This window comes from Lepidochelys kempii, chromosome 11, assembly GCF_965140265.1.
Source record: "Lepidochelys kempii isolate rLepKem1 chromosome 11, rLepKem1.hap2, whole genome shotgun sequence".
NCBI lineage: Eukaryota > Metazoa > Chordata > Testudines > Cheloniidae > Lepidochelys > Lepidochelys kempii.
In genome coordinates, this window is record NC_133266.1 from 17,833,689 (window position 1) to 17,850,069 (window position 16,381).

Here is a 16,381-nt window from a genome sequence, read left to right on the forward strand (position 1 = left end):
AGGTAGATGGTATTATTCTAATTTCACAAATCAGCAAACTGAAACACAGAGAAGTGACTACAACAGGATTATAAAATGAGTCAGAGAGCCAGGAACTTCTTTACTCTTACTGCTCCTGAAGAAGTAAGGAGTGATGGTAGTTGCAGGCTTACTCAAGCAATTTATTTCCAGTTAGTACTCTCAGCACATGTTGTTTGTCATGGGATCTTGTCTCCTCTTGTGTGCAGTGTTGTAGCCCATTAAAGTAATTTGGACCTATGCATTTTCCTTAAAGGGAGACTAGACGCCTATATGATGTCTGTACATTCTCTTCATTTGCTCATCTGAGATGCAAGTAGTCAGAAGTTTTCTTTCCTTCCTTTTTTCACTTTTCTAAGGAAAATTGCTTAGCAGTTCCTGTGATCTTTAATCAACTGTATAGAGACCTGGGGACATTTTAATGTACCTTCTCCTCTCAGAAAGCTGTCTATTTTGGCCAATGAATGTCAAGGAATGGAAACAGACTCCTGCTCCTACTGGGTGGGTAAATCTGCTGCAGTCTGCAAAGGGTAAATCATTTTTTGGATTTGTCTTCTAATCTTTTACTTCTTACCTTCACTGTGACCTGTATTTGTCAGATCCCCTGAGGCTGGCATTGTTACTGAGTGTGGCAACAGCTGTGCAATGCTAATGAGCTTCAGGAAAATGGAACAGTTGTCTGTGGTTGCTGCAACCCTTACAGCGTCTTTATCAGCCTTGTTATATGTTAGGAAGGCCACTTCTCCCCATGCAGTATTGGTTGTATTATAAAAATAGTGACGGATACTGCCTGCAGAAAGCAACTGATTAGCATCTTGGATTAAAAAACTTGGCTCTAATATATAATTTACTAAACATAGTACAGGACTGCAGGATTCAGAGTCAATGCAATGACTCTGTTAACTCTTTAGGTTTGGGGGTTTGACTCTCTTTGACCCATAAGCTAATGTGGTTTGAGCTACTTACTCCCAAAGGTTTGGTGCACGCTTTCTTACCGCCCAACTCCTCAATATTTCTAATGTGCCTGTTGCTTGTAGTAGCCAAGTGCCAAGTTAGATTATACAAGAGTTCTGTCCAGAAGGTCAGTTATTTTTCCATCCTACCTTTGGACCATATCTTTCTTGCTATCTATTTTTTGGGGGCAATGCTGTGTAGAAGAGGCAAGTTAGGAGGCAATTTATTCAGTATAATTAATCCTTTTTCCTATTCTCAGATGGTTTGTGAACTGATCACAATTTTCCTGAATCTGGTTTATTCATATTAACTATAATCATTTACCAGAAAAAAATAGTTTATGGGTTATCCACAAATAGGGTATTATGGTTATTCACTGTGATTGATCACATGATATAGTTCTGTTCCCTGACTGGAAGACAAACTATATCAGAAGAAAGAAAAGGAGTACTTGTGGCGCCTTAGAGACTAATAAATTTATTGGAGCATAAGCTTTTGTGAGCTACAGCTCACTTCATCAGAATGAATGAATGCATCCAATGAAGTGAGCTGTAGCTCACGAAAGCTTATGCTCAAATAAATTTGTTAGTCTCTAAGGCGTCACAAGTACTCCTTTTCTTTTTGTGGATACAGACTAACATGGCTGCTACTCTGAAATATATCAGAAGAGTGAATAGCTAATATTCTTTCTTATGTACTCTTGTTTGCATACAAGTATGGATTTATCTAAGAATAGCAGGTCATAACAAACGTTCAACAAAAAAGCTGGACTCTGAATGTTCTGTAAAAATGAACCAAAAGAAGCACAAATATACGAACAAATGCAATAATGGGTCAGATTTCACAAATATATTTGTGAATGCTTTTTCCCATATGTATGTGTGTGCATGAGATGCAGTGTATAGCGTCTATCAATATATATCGCAGTATAAATACATGAACATAGGGTTACTCATTTAAACTTAACCCATGTCTACACTGGCAGCACTGTGTAGGTACAGGCACTACATGTGTAGCTAAATGCCACACTGTCCACCCTGTGGTGTGTACCTACACATGGCAGTGAAAGGCTCCAGCAGCAGGTAGGCAGCAGAATACTACCCTGAAAAAACAGGGAGAGGCTTGGATGTGTAGAGGCCTGTACATAGCCTAAAGTTCTGACATGTCTTTACTTGCCTAAGCAGTGCCTCATCATCTACCCTACTGTTTGTACATGTGCTTGGGGGGCATGCAGTGTATGTACTCTATATGCCACTGCAAGAGATGTGCGGTGTAGACATACCTTTATGTACATAATGACTTGATCCTGCCTGCATTGCACATACAGGGTCCTTTCCGCACCCTACTCCACCCCCATAAATTCTTCTTTGAGTTTATTTGTAATGCTAACCTGTGCTTGTGCATGTATGCCTGAGGGTAGGTATGGGCCCAGTGCATATTAAGATTATATTTAACAATATAACTTGCAACTTAAATATTCCATGCGTAAATCCAGGTTCCACTGAAGTCAGTAGCAAAACTCTGACTTCACTGGAGCCATGCTTTTCCCCTATGTACAATATGGACAAATTATGGTTGCATTAAGAACCTTAATGTTTGCATTTCCTGGCCTTTGAGTGATTACAATTGTAACTGTAACATTAAACTGTCTTAAATGTGAGCACTTAATATGTCAGCAACAGAGTGGTTTGGTTTTGTTTTTTTAATGGAGAAGTAGTTGAACAGATGTCAATCAAGCATATCTTTAGACTTCCTTTTTTCTAAAATTCAACTTTGAGCTGAGACCAAGCATGGAGACATACAAGTGACAGGAATGTTTCAGAAAGTTGTGAATGTGTAGTTCTTACGCTAAGCTTCTAGTAGGTAGTTTAACTTTAACTATACTATAGTGCTTACCCTGAAGGAAATGCATAGCTCTTTTTATTATTACAAGTGCTAAGTATCTTTTATATTGCATGAGGGTTAGGACTATTCACATGAATAAGTGTTGGAAGGATCAAAATCTTAGGGGCTTATTTTCAGAGGTGCTAACTGCCCACAGGTCTGCATTTCTGTATAACAGGCCTTTAGGGCCAGATTTTTAAAGGTGTTTAGGTGTGGATAGGTGCCTAGTGAGTTTCAAAAGTGCTTAGATGTGTGTCTACCACTGACTTCAATAGGAATTAGGTGCTTTTGAAAATCCCACTATGCGCCTATCTGCATCTTAAATACTTTTAAAAATCTGGACCTTAGTATCTGTCATAGCAGTAGTTACCAGCAGTTAGCTATGTCATGGCTTCCATTATAAGCCCCAAGGTTATGCTGTCCTAATATAGCACAAAATGCTTTGGGCATGATGCTTGGCCTTAGACCAGAGGTGTTTTTAGTAGGAGAATTCTGTTCAGCTGTTTGAGTTATTGTAGAGTGGAAAAATACTTACGCTGCTCAAGAATAAATCCAAAGCAAATGAACAAAATTCCCTCAACCTTCCTTATAAATACTCCTTATTGAGAGGTAAGTCCTCTTCCAGGTTTAGGCGGAAAACATTTAAATCTAGTTATAAGTTACTCAGATTCACTTTTGAGCATGCTCAGTTGACATCTGAGACAATCCTAGGGCACGTCTACACATCAGTAAAAAACCTGTGGCACCAAATCTCAGAACTTAGATCAGCTGACTCAAACTCATGAGGCATAGGCTGCAGGGCTAAAAATTGCATTGTAGATGTAGCCCGAACATCTACCCTGCAATTTTTAGCCCCACTGCCCAAGTCCTGCGAGCCCAGGTCAGCTGACCCAGGCTAGTCATGGCTGTGCCACAAGTATTTTATTGAAGTTTAGATGTGAATCCCTAGAGCCTACTGCAGCCTTTTTATATTGCAGTATTCTGTATCCTTCCCAGTCTGACAGGCAGCTGCTGGCCATGATTGGCTGATGGAAGTTTCTTTTCTGTGTCTCCCATCCAAAGGTTGACCATGTTTAGTTTGTGAGTTGAAGGGCTCACATCTTCAGTCATGACCTGCAAATCTATCAGTTGGCCTTGAACTTTACAAAAAGAAAAGGAGTACTTGTGGCACCTTAGAGACTAACAAATTTATTTGAGCATACATAAGCTTTCGTGAGCTACAGCTCATTTCATCGGATGTAGCTCACAAAAGCTTATGTATGCTCAAATAAATTTGTTAGTCTCTAAGGTGCCACAAGTACTCCTTTTCTTTTTGCAAATACAGACTAACACGGTTGCTACTCTGAAACCTTTAATTTTACAGTATGCTTAGATTAACAACGCTTTATCCTCCACTCATTTGCTGTCTAGTTTGGACTAAGATATAAGATGCTGTTCGGTATTTTGTTCTGCTTCCCCTTTTTATCCCTCTCCCTGTATGTGCGTTAAATGTTACATTCTATTCTTTCCAGCTAAAATGTGGCCTTATAAAAGGAGAGTGCTTCACAGTATAGTTGGGACAGTCAGATTCTTGCTTCATCTTTCTTATCTGAAACCCAGTTCAAATACGAAGGTGATCTAGCTGCCTTCATATAGATCTGTAACCAGTAAGTGTCTGTCTTTCTGCAAGTTTTTTCCCTTTTAAATTACCTCTTCTCCAGTTAAAAACTGATGGTTGAATTGCATGCTCAGTATTAAAGTCTTGGTGGCATTGTTTTCTGTCTTTTATCTAGAAAGATTTCCACCTTTTGTGCTTAGTTGCATCTCACATTTTTTTTCTGGCTGTGCTTTAAAAGTGGCATAAGAGGCAAAGATTCTGCCCCAAGGCTCATGTAACTTCTGTCTTCATCCTCCCAAACCTGCTGTTCTGGAATCCCTTCACCCTATGGGAATTCCATGGAGGTGGATGGAAAACTACTCTCTAAATCAGGGGTGGGCAAACTTTTTGGCCCGAGGGCCACATCGGGGTTGCAAAACTATATGGAGGGCCGGGTAGGGAAGGCTGTGTCTCCCCAAACAGCCTGGCCCCCACCCCATCTGCCCCCCTCAGAATCCCCCACCCATTCAACCCCCCCGACCGCCCCCTCCTGGGACCCCACCCCATATCTAACCTCCCCTTCTCCCTGTCCCCTGACTGCCCCGACCCCTGTCTACACCGCCGCCCCCTGACAGGCCCCCTGGGACTCCCACCCCTATCCAGCACCCGTCCCCCCTTCCTCCCTCCGCTCTCTGTCCCCTGACTGCCCCGCCCCCTAACAGGCCCCCCGGGACTCCCATGCCTATCCAGCCACCCCGTTCCCTGACTGCCCCCCCCCTCCCCCGAACCTCTGCCCCATCCAACTGCCCCCTGTCCCCTGACTGACTCCCGGGACCACCCGCTCCCTGACCCCTTACCATGCCGGAACCAGCCACGAAGCAGTGGGCCAGAGCGCTGGCGGCGTGGTGCGCTGAGGCTGCAGGGGAGGGGGGACAACAGGGAAGGGGCCAGGGGCTAGCCTGCCTGGCCAGGAGCTCAGGGGCCAGGCAGGACGGTCCCGCAGGCTGGATGTCGGCCGTAGTTTGCCCACCTCTGATCTAAATAGAAATTGTAGTGGTGGAAAAATAGAAAATCTTACAGTATACAGCAGGCTTTTATTTTAAAAATAAATTCACTTAAGCTGCATTAGATTCTGTGCCTGATTTTTGTTACTTTCAGAGTTATGCAACATTACATTAAAAAAATTAATTCCCTGTCATTGCTGTCGGGTGAAAATAGCAGTATATTTTACCAGGTTTTCTGAGAGGAAAAACATATTTTTCAGGAATACAACATATTCCTGCTCATCCTTGTGCTCTGAGAATGAATTACCTAAAGTTGATCATCACTGTTCTGCATTAACACCTTTTGGTGAGATTGTATGGTTGATACAACCAAAAATGTTTGGTTGATCTGCCTTTTTTATTATCCCTGATGTTTGTTCACGCAACAACCTGCAGCGTCATTTCAGTTTTCTAATACTAATTTTTGAGCTGCTCCGGAACTCCTGCAGGCCATGTTAGATTGTTGTTCTGCAGTCCTTCACTTAAAAAATAATAATAATTAGGAACCATTAAAGAGCCACACTGGAGTTGAAAATATAGTTTTAAAAAACAAATGCCCCATCAGTCTTGAAATACTACCCATATGGAGAGAGGCTATGTGTGAAAATAGGTGAGCAGATTTCACATCTAAACTTCCAGGATGGTGATAGTAAAAAGGTAAGTTAAAAATATCAAGCAGTATTCAATATAACAGTTGTACATAAATAGCATTTTTCACACACCAGATATAAATGTACTTTACATTAATAAGATGTACCTCACAAAACCCAGGTGAGAGGGAAATGTAAACATTTTACAGTTAGGGAAATGGATGCAGATAAGGGTCTGGTATTCAAAAGTTTTTAGCACCTGCACCTCCCATCAATTGCAGTTTGAGTTGTAGATGTGCATCATTATTTAAGATCTTGCCCTTGGTGACTTCCTCTGTATAAACGTGCTTTTGAAGATAGCTGATGTCCTAGAATATTTTAAACTATTTGTTACATCTTTTGATCATTCTCAGTTCTGCACAGGGTGAATAAAACTCAATGATTTAAAAAAAAAATCCAATTTTTTTTATTTAAATCAGATTTTTTTATGAAGTGCTTTTTGAGGAAAAAACCTATCTAAAGATTGTTTTAATTAAGATACATTATAGCTCAAAGATATCTCATCATGGAATAGGGATTATAAATTCTAATTCTATAGTATGAGACAATATATTAATGTAATGTTTAAGAAAAATTTTGTAAATGAGTTTCAATAGTTTATGGATTAGGGACCAATTTTATGGGGTTCCAGGGGCTTCTGTATAGATTATTTAGGTTCATCTTTCTATCTACCCAATGGGACTCTGTGTGCTCAATCTAGAAGATACCATCAGAGATGCTTAGTTTTGCAGTTCTCAAACTGTGGATTTGCGTCTCTAGAGATAACATGCTTGTGAGAAATAACAGACCTCAATCATCCCTGTTGTCCCTCTACAAATTTGTGTATACAGAGTCAATCCCTTACCTCTCTCTAAAAGTGCAAAGTTTCAGAAAGTTCAATGAATAGAAGATTGTTGGAGGCGGAATAGAACTGGACAAGGAGAAGAAGTCTGGACATAAATGTGAGAAGGGAGGGGCAGGCAGTAATCTTGAGGTCTTTCTGAGTGTAGCCTTCATTGATTTGAGATCTACCATACCATTCTCTCACGAGAAGGGAAAACCTATAATGGCAGCAGGCCGTAAAAGAGACCCAGTTTGGGAATAAGAACCATTCAAGAAATATATGTTTGCTGATGATGTTTTAAAGTCCACTGGTGAACTGGTGGAAGTCACTTAAGCACTTGGATTCAGAAGCTGCTGATGTGATAATCTCACTTTAACAGCAGTAGCTTCTTCTGCTGATGTAGAAAGAATATTTTTTTCCTTTGGACTAATTCATTTCAAATTGAGAAATCGTTTGAGACCTGAAAAAGCAGGAAACGTTGTTTTTCTTTTCCAGATTATGAACAAACAGGGAAATGAAGGTGAAGACTACTGAGTTAGCTGCAGAAGCCAATATTTTAAGTTTAAAAGTGGGGAAAAAAATACCCCCCTGAGTGATACAAGTTTCAGCGCTGTAAAGTGGCAGTGAAGACAGTGGTACAGCGCTGGGAGCTCTTCCCCTGGCGGAGGTGGTTTGATTACAGCACTGGGAGAGTTCTCTCCTGGCTCTGCGACTACACAGATGGTATTAAAGTGCTGCCATGGCAGCACTTTAATGTCAGCTGTGTAGACATACCCTAATAATTGACAGAAACGATTCTCATCTTTTTCCAAGTCCTGATGTTTTTACATTTTAGCATTAGTTGATCTGATGGTTAGTAATACTGGCATATAGGCGTCCAGTAAACCATTATTTACAGTTAATTTTACTTATTTTTCATGTTTGCCAGGAAACTGTTTCCTTATTGTGAGATATCATCTTGTGCCATCGACGTGTGACTTATCCCTTAAAGCAAGATTGCTGAAAGACATTTGACATTCATCTTATAGCAAACATTTTTATAATATAATCTTGTGTGTAAATGACATATTGTTGTCCTCTCTACTTGTGCCTCCTATTTCTCCCTTAGACCCTCTCTCTACATGTGCAGGGACACAACATGTGCCAGTAACAACTTTGTTAGTGGAAATATCATGCTTGGTTTCTGTAAAGAAGGTCTTCAGTTAAGGACTAGATAAATGTTTGCACAATACACTGTGTGTGAGAGTGAATGACACATACTCAGTGTGTGTAAATGAGGATCTAGTCCATAGATTTTAGCTAGTGTAAATCATCATCAGCTCCATTGAGGTTGAGAGCTACATAGTTTTTGGCCGGCTGAGGATCTGGCCGAAATATGCAAGCTTTATTTGTGTTTCATGTGTAAATGACATACTGGCTTTTTAAGAAAGACCTTTACAGGATTGACTCTAGTACCAAAGACATTATGTTCCTAACATTTCTCATTAACAATGAGTTTTTGTTGGTTGGTTTTGCTTCCAAAGGCAATAGAGATTTGAAAAATAGTCCTTTTCACTACCTTTTTCTAATATCTTGAGATGAGACAATGTCATATTCAGCTTAAAAGTGTTTATGTAGGGGTGCCAATAAATCGTTTTCTGCTTAGCAGAAAGCTAGCTATCTGTATTTACAGTCTTGTCTATTGTACTTTTGGAACCTGATCTGTTAGTCATCACCAGTTGCCCTTCTTTTAGCTCCTGTTTCAACCTTAGGAGTTTCAAGGATTGTTAATGTCGTATTCATAGATTCCAAGGCCAAAAGGGACCATTATGATCATCTAATTTTATTTCCTGTATAACACAGGCCATAGAACTTCCCCAAAATAATAGAGCACATCTTTTAGAAAAACATCCAGTCTTGATTTAAAAATTGTCACTGATGGAGACTCCCATGACTCCATGGTAAATTGTTCCAATGGTTAATTTCCCTAACAGTTAAATTATGCTTTATTTCCAGTCTACATTTGTGTAGCTTCAGCGTCCAGCCATTGGATGATGCTATACCTTTCTCTGCCAGATTGAAGAGCCTATTATTAAATATTTGCTCCCCCTGTAGATACTTATAGATTGTAATCAAGTCACCCCTTAATCTTCTCTTTGTTAAGATAAATAGATTGAGCTCTTCTGAGTCTGTCACTGTAAGACAGGTTTTCTAATCCTATAACCATTTTTGTGGTGGTTCTCTGAACCCTATTCAATTTACCAACATCGTTCTTGAATTGTGGATACCAGAACTGGACACTCTATTCCAACAGCAGTCGTACCGGTGCCAAATACAAAAGTAAAATAACCTCTCTACTCCTACGTGAGATTCCCTTGTTTATGCATCCAAGGATCGCATTAGCACTTCTGGCCACAGCATCGCTCTGGGAGCTCATGTTCAGTTGATTATCCACCACAACTCCCAAATCTTTTTCATAGTCTCTGCTTCCCAGGATAGAGTCCCCCATCCTGTAAGTATGAACTACATTTTTTGGTTCCTAGAGGCATACATTTAGCTATATTAAAATGTGTATTGTTCGCTTGTGTCCAGCTTAGCAAGCAATCCAAATCAAATCACTCTGTATACTGTTTACCACTTCCCCAGTTTTTGGGTCATCTGTAAACTTTCAGTGATATTATGTTTTCTTCCAAGTCAATAAAAATGTTAACTAGCGTAGGACCAAGAACCAATCCCTGCGGGTTTCCACTATAAAGTAACCCATTTGATGGTGATTCTCTATCTACAATTACAATTTGAGACCTGTGAATTAGCAAGCTTCTTTAATCCATTTATTAGATGATGCCCTCTTTGATCTGTTTCCTTTGGGTCAGGATAGCTCTGTGCATTCAACTATTTCATTTACCCTGCTGTTGTCTAAATGTGTCTTGTCTGACAGGTAACTTTTGTTAAAAACATTTTTTATCTGCTTAATAAATGTCTTCTTTGCTTCCTTTTTGATTTCCACTGAATTGGGTTATTATCTCAGACCTCAGGGCGTGTGCTTCTCTTTTTTCTGCCAGATCTTTTAATTTCTTTTTCAGCTTGACACATTTATCCATCTTCCAGTCATTTTCAGCTCATCAGAGCTAATTTTTCCTTTTTTTTCTTGCTAGTCTTTTCTCTGCAACTTTCTTGTATATTTATTGCTATCCTGTGTTTGTGTCATGTATTGAGCCAGTGAAGCACTATAAGTTCTTACATATATTAAAAATGTGGGTCAGAATCTTGGCTCCCCACCCTCCAGCTTTTCTTGGACATGTTATTCATCCATAGCCTTAAATGCAAACACACACATATATAAACTCTCTCCTTTTTTTTGTGTTTTGTTTTGTGAAGGATCTCCTTAACTGAGATGGAGAGGTTTGCCCTAAACATGAAGAGAGTGCTAGGTAGGACTCAGCACCATGTATATCTATATGTAATTTCCTCTGCATGTGTGTTATATGTAGAGCTATGTAATTAATTTTCTAAGGAACTGCTCCCCTAGCCCCATGTAAATAGGAATGAAATTAAACTTCTTACATCTGAGGTGGAGAAGACCAGTATACAACTCAAACAATTTAAGACAATTCACAGTTTTTGAAGGAATTGATAAAATCATAGAAATTGGAGAAGAAACAAGAAAGCATATGCAGGGGGAAGATGAGAGGGTGACCTGACTCAGTGTCAGGGAAACAGAGAGAGGGATGGGACCTGAAGAGATGGGAGAAAGATAAGGAGTGAAGGAGACAAAAGTGCAAAATAGTACATTCAAAGTGTATTAAAACACTCTGCTGATATTTTCCATGTAAACAATTGCATTTGTTGCAGTACTGTGCTTGTAGACTGGAGGGGAGGTGGTCTAAGATGCTCACTGTGAAGAAGTGGTCCAGGCAATGAGAGTTGGAGACCCCCTGAGTTACAGTTGGAGACCACTCAAAAGTAATATGGTGTCTGATTAAAAGGAAACATGTTTGATAGGATAAAATTCCTATGTAAAATTCTCTAGCCCTGAGCCTCTTCCCCCACACCCAAACTGCTGCTGCTGGCTCAGGGGCTGCCCTGCTTGGGCAGCCTCTGAGTCAGCACCAGCTGCTGCAGAAGTCACTGAGGTTACTGAAAGTCATAGAATCTGTGACATACTTGCAGCCTTAGTTATTATATAAATATTGATGTTTACCAAAATATTAATATTTACTTTTGGAATGATGATGTAGGATGGACAGAGGTTTCTCTTTCAGCCTTGTGCAATAAAGTTCCTCTTGAGGAAACAAATTTTGAATTACAATATCAATAGCAATTAAAGCAACAGCCAAATACATTCCAGTGGGGAAGCCTCGGGCATTGCAGCATGGTCTGCCTCCAAAATACAGATGATCATAAAAAGGACTAAATGTGAATGAAATACGTTTTCATCTAATCCATTACTGTGGTCTGTATCAAGACCAAAAAGAAGAAATGGTTTTCTCAGGGCAAAAAACCCCCTGTTTTCCACCTTATCTAATGATACGAGAAAAGAGCCAGTGTAGGTGTAAGAGGAGGAGCATTGTTTGTCACGAATGGTATCAGAAGGGCAATCAAAAAAGAGCTTAGTCGAGCTCTGAACTTTGATAGCCACATGTTATGCCGAATTCATTTATTCTGTTGCATGCCAAGGGGTTAGAATGTGTTTTACCAATCTGACAACCTTTTTTCTTGCTCTGTTGGTTTGTTGCTTTTGCCGCTGTTACCTAAGCTTGTGAGAGCAGTCCAGTGCTTCTACACAGATTTACAGTGCTTAATGCTTAGTATAGGCAATGTAAACTCATATTTTTCATTTAGGTGAGCATGGGCCATAGCTGAAGTGGTGCTGCTCTACTGAATTTGCAAGTAAAGATGTTCCATGAGTGTCCATTGAGTACAGTATATATTGATTCTCCCTATGAAATCTAGATAGATATTAAGTCCTGCATGTATCCAGAGAACTGCCAATCCCCTACCAGCTTAGCTAACAATTGGATGATAGGATATGGATAACATGGTAAATTATGGTCTAGTGCTTAGCATTATTCCTGGCTTTGCCTCTAACATACTATGTGGACTTGGACAAGTTATTTAACCTCTTTGCCTTAGTTACAATTCTCAGTAAGACTTTACAATCTCATAGGGGTGTAGAGAATTAAATAAGTGCTTTGAAAAAAATTAGGGCTGTCGATTAATTGCAGTCAACTCACGCGATTAACTCAAAAAATTAATCGTGATTAATCACACTTTAAACAATAGAATACCAATTTTGGATGTTTTTCTACATTTTCAAATATATTGATTTCTATTACAACACAGAATACAAAGTGTACAGTGCTCACTTTATATTATTATTTTTGATTACAAATATTTGCACTGTAAAAATGATAAAAAATAGTATTTTTCATTTCACCTCATACAAGTACTGGAGTGCAATCTCTTTACCATGAAAGTGTAACATATAAATGCAGATTTGACCAAACACAAAGAAGGTACCGATGTGAGATTTTTAAAAATAGCTCCAGCATTCGACCCAAGGTTTAAGAATCTGAAGTGCTGTCCAAAATCTGAGAGGGATGGGGTGTGGAGCATGCTTTCAGAAGTCTTAAAGGAGCAACACTCCGATGTGGAAACTACAGAACCCGAACCACCAAAAAAGAAAATCAACCTTCTGCCGGTAGCATCTGACTCAGTTGATGAAAATGAACATGTTTTGGTCTGCTCTGCTTTAGAGTGTTATCTAGCAGAAACTGTCATCAGCATGGATGCATGTCCTATGGAATGGTGGTTGAAGTATGAAGGGACATATGAATTTTTAGCGTGTCTGACACGTAAATATCTTGCGACGCCAGCTACAACAGTGACATGTGATCACCTGTTCTCACTTTCAGGTGACATTGTAAACGAAGCAGGCAGCATTATCTCCTGCAAATTGTAACCACGCTTGTTTGTCTGAGCAATTGACTGAAGTAGGACTGAGTGGACTTGTAGGCTCTAAAGTTTTACATTGTTTTATTTTTGAATGCAGTTATTTTTTGTACATAATCCTACATTTGTAAGTTCAGCTTTCATGATAGAGATTGCACTGTAGTACTTGTATTAGGTGAATTGAAAATACTATTTCTTTTGGGGTTTTTACAGTGCGAATACTTGTAATCAAAAATAAATTAAAGTGAGCACTATACACTTTGTATTCTGTGTTGTAATTGAATCAATATATTTGAAAATGTAGAAAACATCCAAAAATATTTAAATAAATGGTATTCTGTTATTGTTTATCAGTGTGATTAATCGAGATTAATTTTTTTAATAGCGCAATTAATTTTTTTAGTTGCTTGACAGCCCTAAAAAAATACATCTGCTAAAAGATACTAGAGAGCAACTAATCCAATAATCTGTGTTTACCACTGGTTTCTGCTGGATGGAATCAGAACTGATCAGCTGTTGATGACAGGCCCTATAATTACTAAAAGCTACGTGAGATTTTCCTTTAATGCAGGTAGTTGGGCCTATGCTTTTGTAGCAGAAGGGTGTGGGTTCTGTCCCTATTGTTGCTATGGAGTTCTGAGTGGCCATGGTATGTGTTGCATGGTGACAGCTGTAGTCACAGATTTCCTGATATTTTTATATTATCCTATATAACAACATGTATCTCACTTCAGCAAGCCCTTCAAAAATAAATCTCTTAAGTCATAGGAGTGATATAACTGATTTATGAGAATCTGACAGTTGAGAGTGAAAAGTGATGAGCAGTGTCAGAATAACACAATTGCTGAACCAGCAAAATTATTCTACAAAATATTCATATCAGCTGAGGTGGATAAGCACCTGGCAAATGCTTACCTACCTATAGTTTTGCAAGCTGGCATTACAAAGATGGTATAAGACAAATACTATTGCATGGTGTGAGATGGTTTCTAATATTTCTTTTCTCTTTTTGTAGGTGACAAAATGACTTGCTAATCCTTTGGTCTTATACATTGATATATTAATAATATCATATAAATATGAAAATTTACATACAGTAAAGGAAATATGTATTAAAAGAGGCAACTGACATACACAGTTGTGACTAACGTTGAAATTTAAATCAGAGGCAAATTTTAATTGTCAGCTCTTCAAAAAATTTGAGAAAAGAACTATGCTGAAATAAGTGAGGACTGGAATAAGCTATAGCACAGTTGCTTGCAAACTCTTCTTTAATTACCGAAATTCTAATTCCATTCAATTCTGTGCGTTCTCAGGTAGTGCTTATATTTAGTTTGTCTAGTCTCAAAAAATATACTATATTCAAAATGCTTGCCAAGAACAAATCTGTAGGAAGAAATTTTTTATGCTGGCCCAGGGTCAAAACTTTCCCACATAACAAGAAAAAAAAAAAACACTACAAAAGACTTTGTTTAAGCTGAGAATTTTTTTAAAAAAGGCTTTGTTCTTTCTGTGACTCAGTAATATACAGTTGATTTAAAATATGGATTGTTCATTTCCCATGATTTTTAAAATTTGGCTTTATTTTAGTTTAAATATTTCAGTTGGGGAAAAAAGAAAAGGAGTACTTAGAATCATAGAATATCAGGGTTGGAAGAGACCTCAGGAGGTCATCTAGTCCAACCCCCTGCTCAAAGCAGGACCAATCCCCAACCAATCACGAAAGCTTATGCTCAAATAAATTTGTTAGTCTCTAAGGTGCCACAAGTACTGCTTTTCTTTTTGTGGATACAGACTAACACGGCTGCTACTCTGAAACCTGTCAGTTGGGGAAGACTCAGTTGCTTGCCTGAGTTCCACCGCATTGGCTTTTGAGCTTTAAAACTGGACTAATTATAGGGTTTTATGGAAAAATCTTGTTTTTCAAAAGCTGGTTACTTTTAATTTTTCTTTGAATTGTGCTTATTTGTGAAGTGTGTTTCATTGATGGGGATGGGGAGTGAGCTGTAGCTCATGAAAGCTTATGCTCAAATAAATTGGTTAGTCTCTAAGGTGCCACTAGTACTCCTTTTCTTTTTGTGAATACAGACTAACACGGCTGCTACTCTGAAACCTGTTTGCATCATGTATGTCTCTTTAGTTGTGCCGGCACAGCTATCTTTAATTTTAACTATATCTTTTTAAAAAAAATATTTTCAACAAAGAGAATACAGTATGACTGTTCCAGGGAGGTTGCCCGAGTAACACAAACGTAAAAATATAAAAATGTTATGCAGAATTATAGTGCTCAGCTTCAGCAAGTTTGTGTCCTTCCTTGCAAAACAGACCATGCTTCACGTGAACCTAAAATAATACCTCTGTCTTTTCTGACCTTAGTCTGTCTGGATTCTGGCCTGGGTAAAGTCAAGGATTGCACTACTTTTGTTGGTCAGTGACGTTCTGGCAAGGAATAAAGATCAGTTGTCCACGCAAATGTGAGGTCTGGGATAACGTGGAATGGGAGGTGCTGTTAACTTGCCTGTGGTCCCTGGGGGGTTGAACAGAGCTGCCCTTGGGTGGCTTTTTCCTTTCCTCTTGGATAGGATGCAGAAAGTGGTAACTACTCTTTTACCAAGAGGTCTCATTTGGGTGGTGTGTGCTAGGGTGATTTGTGCTTTATCCTGTGTATGTGGGAGCCTGTTAGGAGAGTTAGTGAGACATGCTGAAGTGCTTTCAGTATGTTGTTGACACCTAGCATATAGTTCCACCTTGTCTAGCCCAGATGTAGTGAGGGTCTTTCTTTGTATAGGAGTGAGAGTAAAGCACAGATGAGAGCAGGCTGGTTGAGGCATAGAACACTCTAGTGACCTTAGACCAGGGGTGGGCAAACTATGGCCCAGGAGCTGCATTGGCCCTTCAGATGTTTTGATCCATCCCTCAAGCTTCTGCTGGGAGCAAGTTCTGGGGCTTGGCCCGCTCCAGCTGGGCAGCAGGGTTGGGAGTTCGCCCCGCTCTGTGCATGCCATGGCTCTTCCTGACTCCCAGAAGCAGCACCATGTCCCCCCTCTGGCTCCTACGCGTAGGGGCAGCCAGGGGGCTCCGCACGCTGCCCACGGCCCAAGTCTGGCCCCCACAGCTCCTGTTGGCCAGGAACTGCAGCTAATGGGAGCTGCAGGGGCAGCGCCTGCAGACAGGGCAACGTGCAGAGCAGCCTGGCCACACTTCTGCATATGAGCCAGAGGGGGGGACATGACGCTGCTTCCGGGAACTGCTTGAGGTAAGCGCTGCCTGGAGCCTGCCCCCCTCCCAGGCCCCAACCCCCTACCCCAGCCCTGATCACTCTCCCACCCTCCAAACCCCTCAGTTTCAACCTGGAGCACCCTCCTGCCCCCCCAACCCCTCATCCCCACCCCAGAGCTTGCACCCCCAGCCGGAGCACTCATCTCACCCCTGCTCCAGCCCAGAGCCCTGTCCTGCACCCTGAACTCCTCAATTTCCATACCCAGATGTGGCCCTCAGGCCA

At 40.1% G+C, this 16,381-nt stretch overlaps 1 protein-coding gene across 5 annotated transcripts in view; it reads left to right on the forward strand.

The window, feature by feature from the left end:
• Positions 1–16,381, forward strand: part of MGAT5 (alpha-1,6-mannosylglycoprotein 6-beta-N-acetylglucosaminyltransferase) — a 235,733-nt gene that overhangs the window by 55,143 nt on the left and 164,209 nt on the right. The window contains exon 2 of one of the 5 annotated variants that reach the window (XM_073305301.1): positions 10,306–10,358. The exons of the other annotated variants lie outside the window; for them this stretch is intronic. The gene's annotated coding sequence lies outside the window, so the exon portion shown is untranslated. The remainder of the gene's footprint in view (positions 1–10,305; positions 10,359–16,381) is intronic. 5 annotated transcript variants of the gene reach the window in all.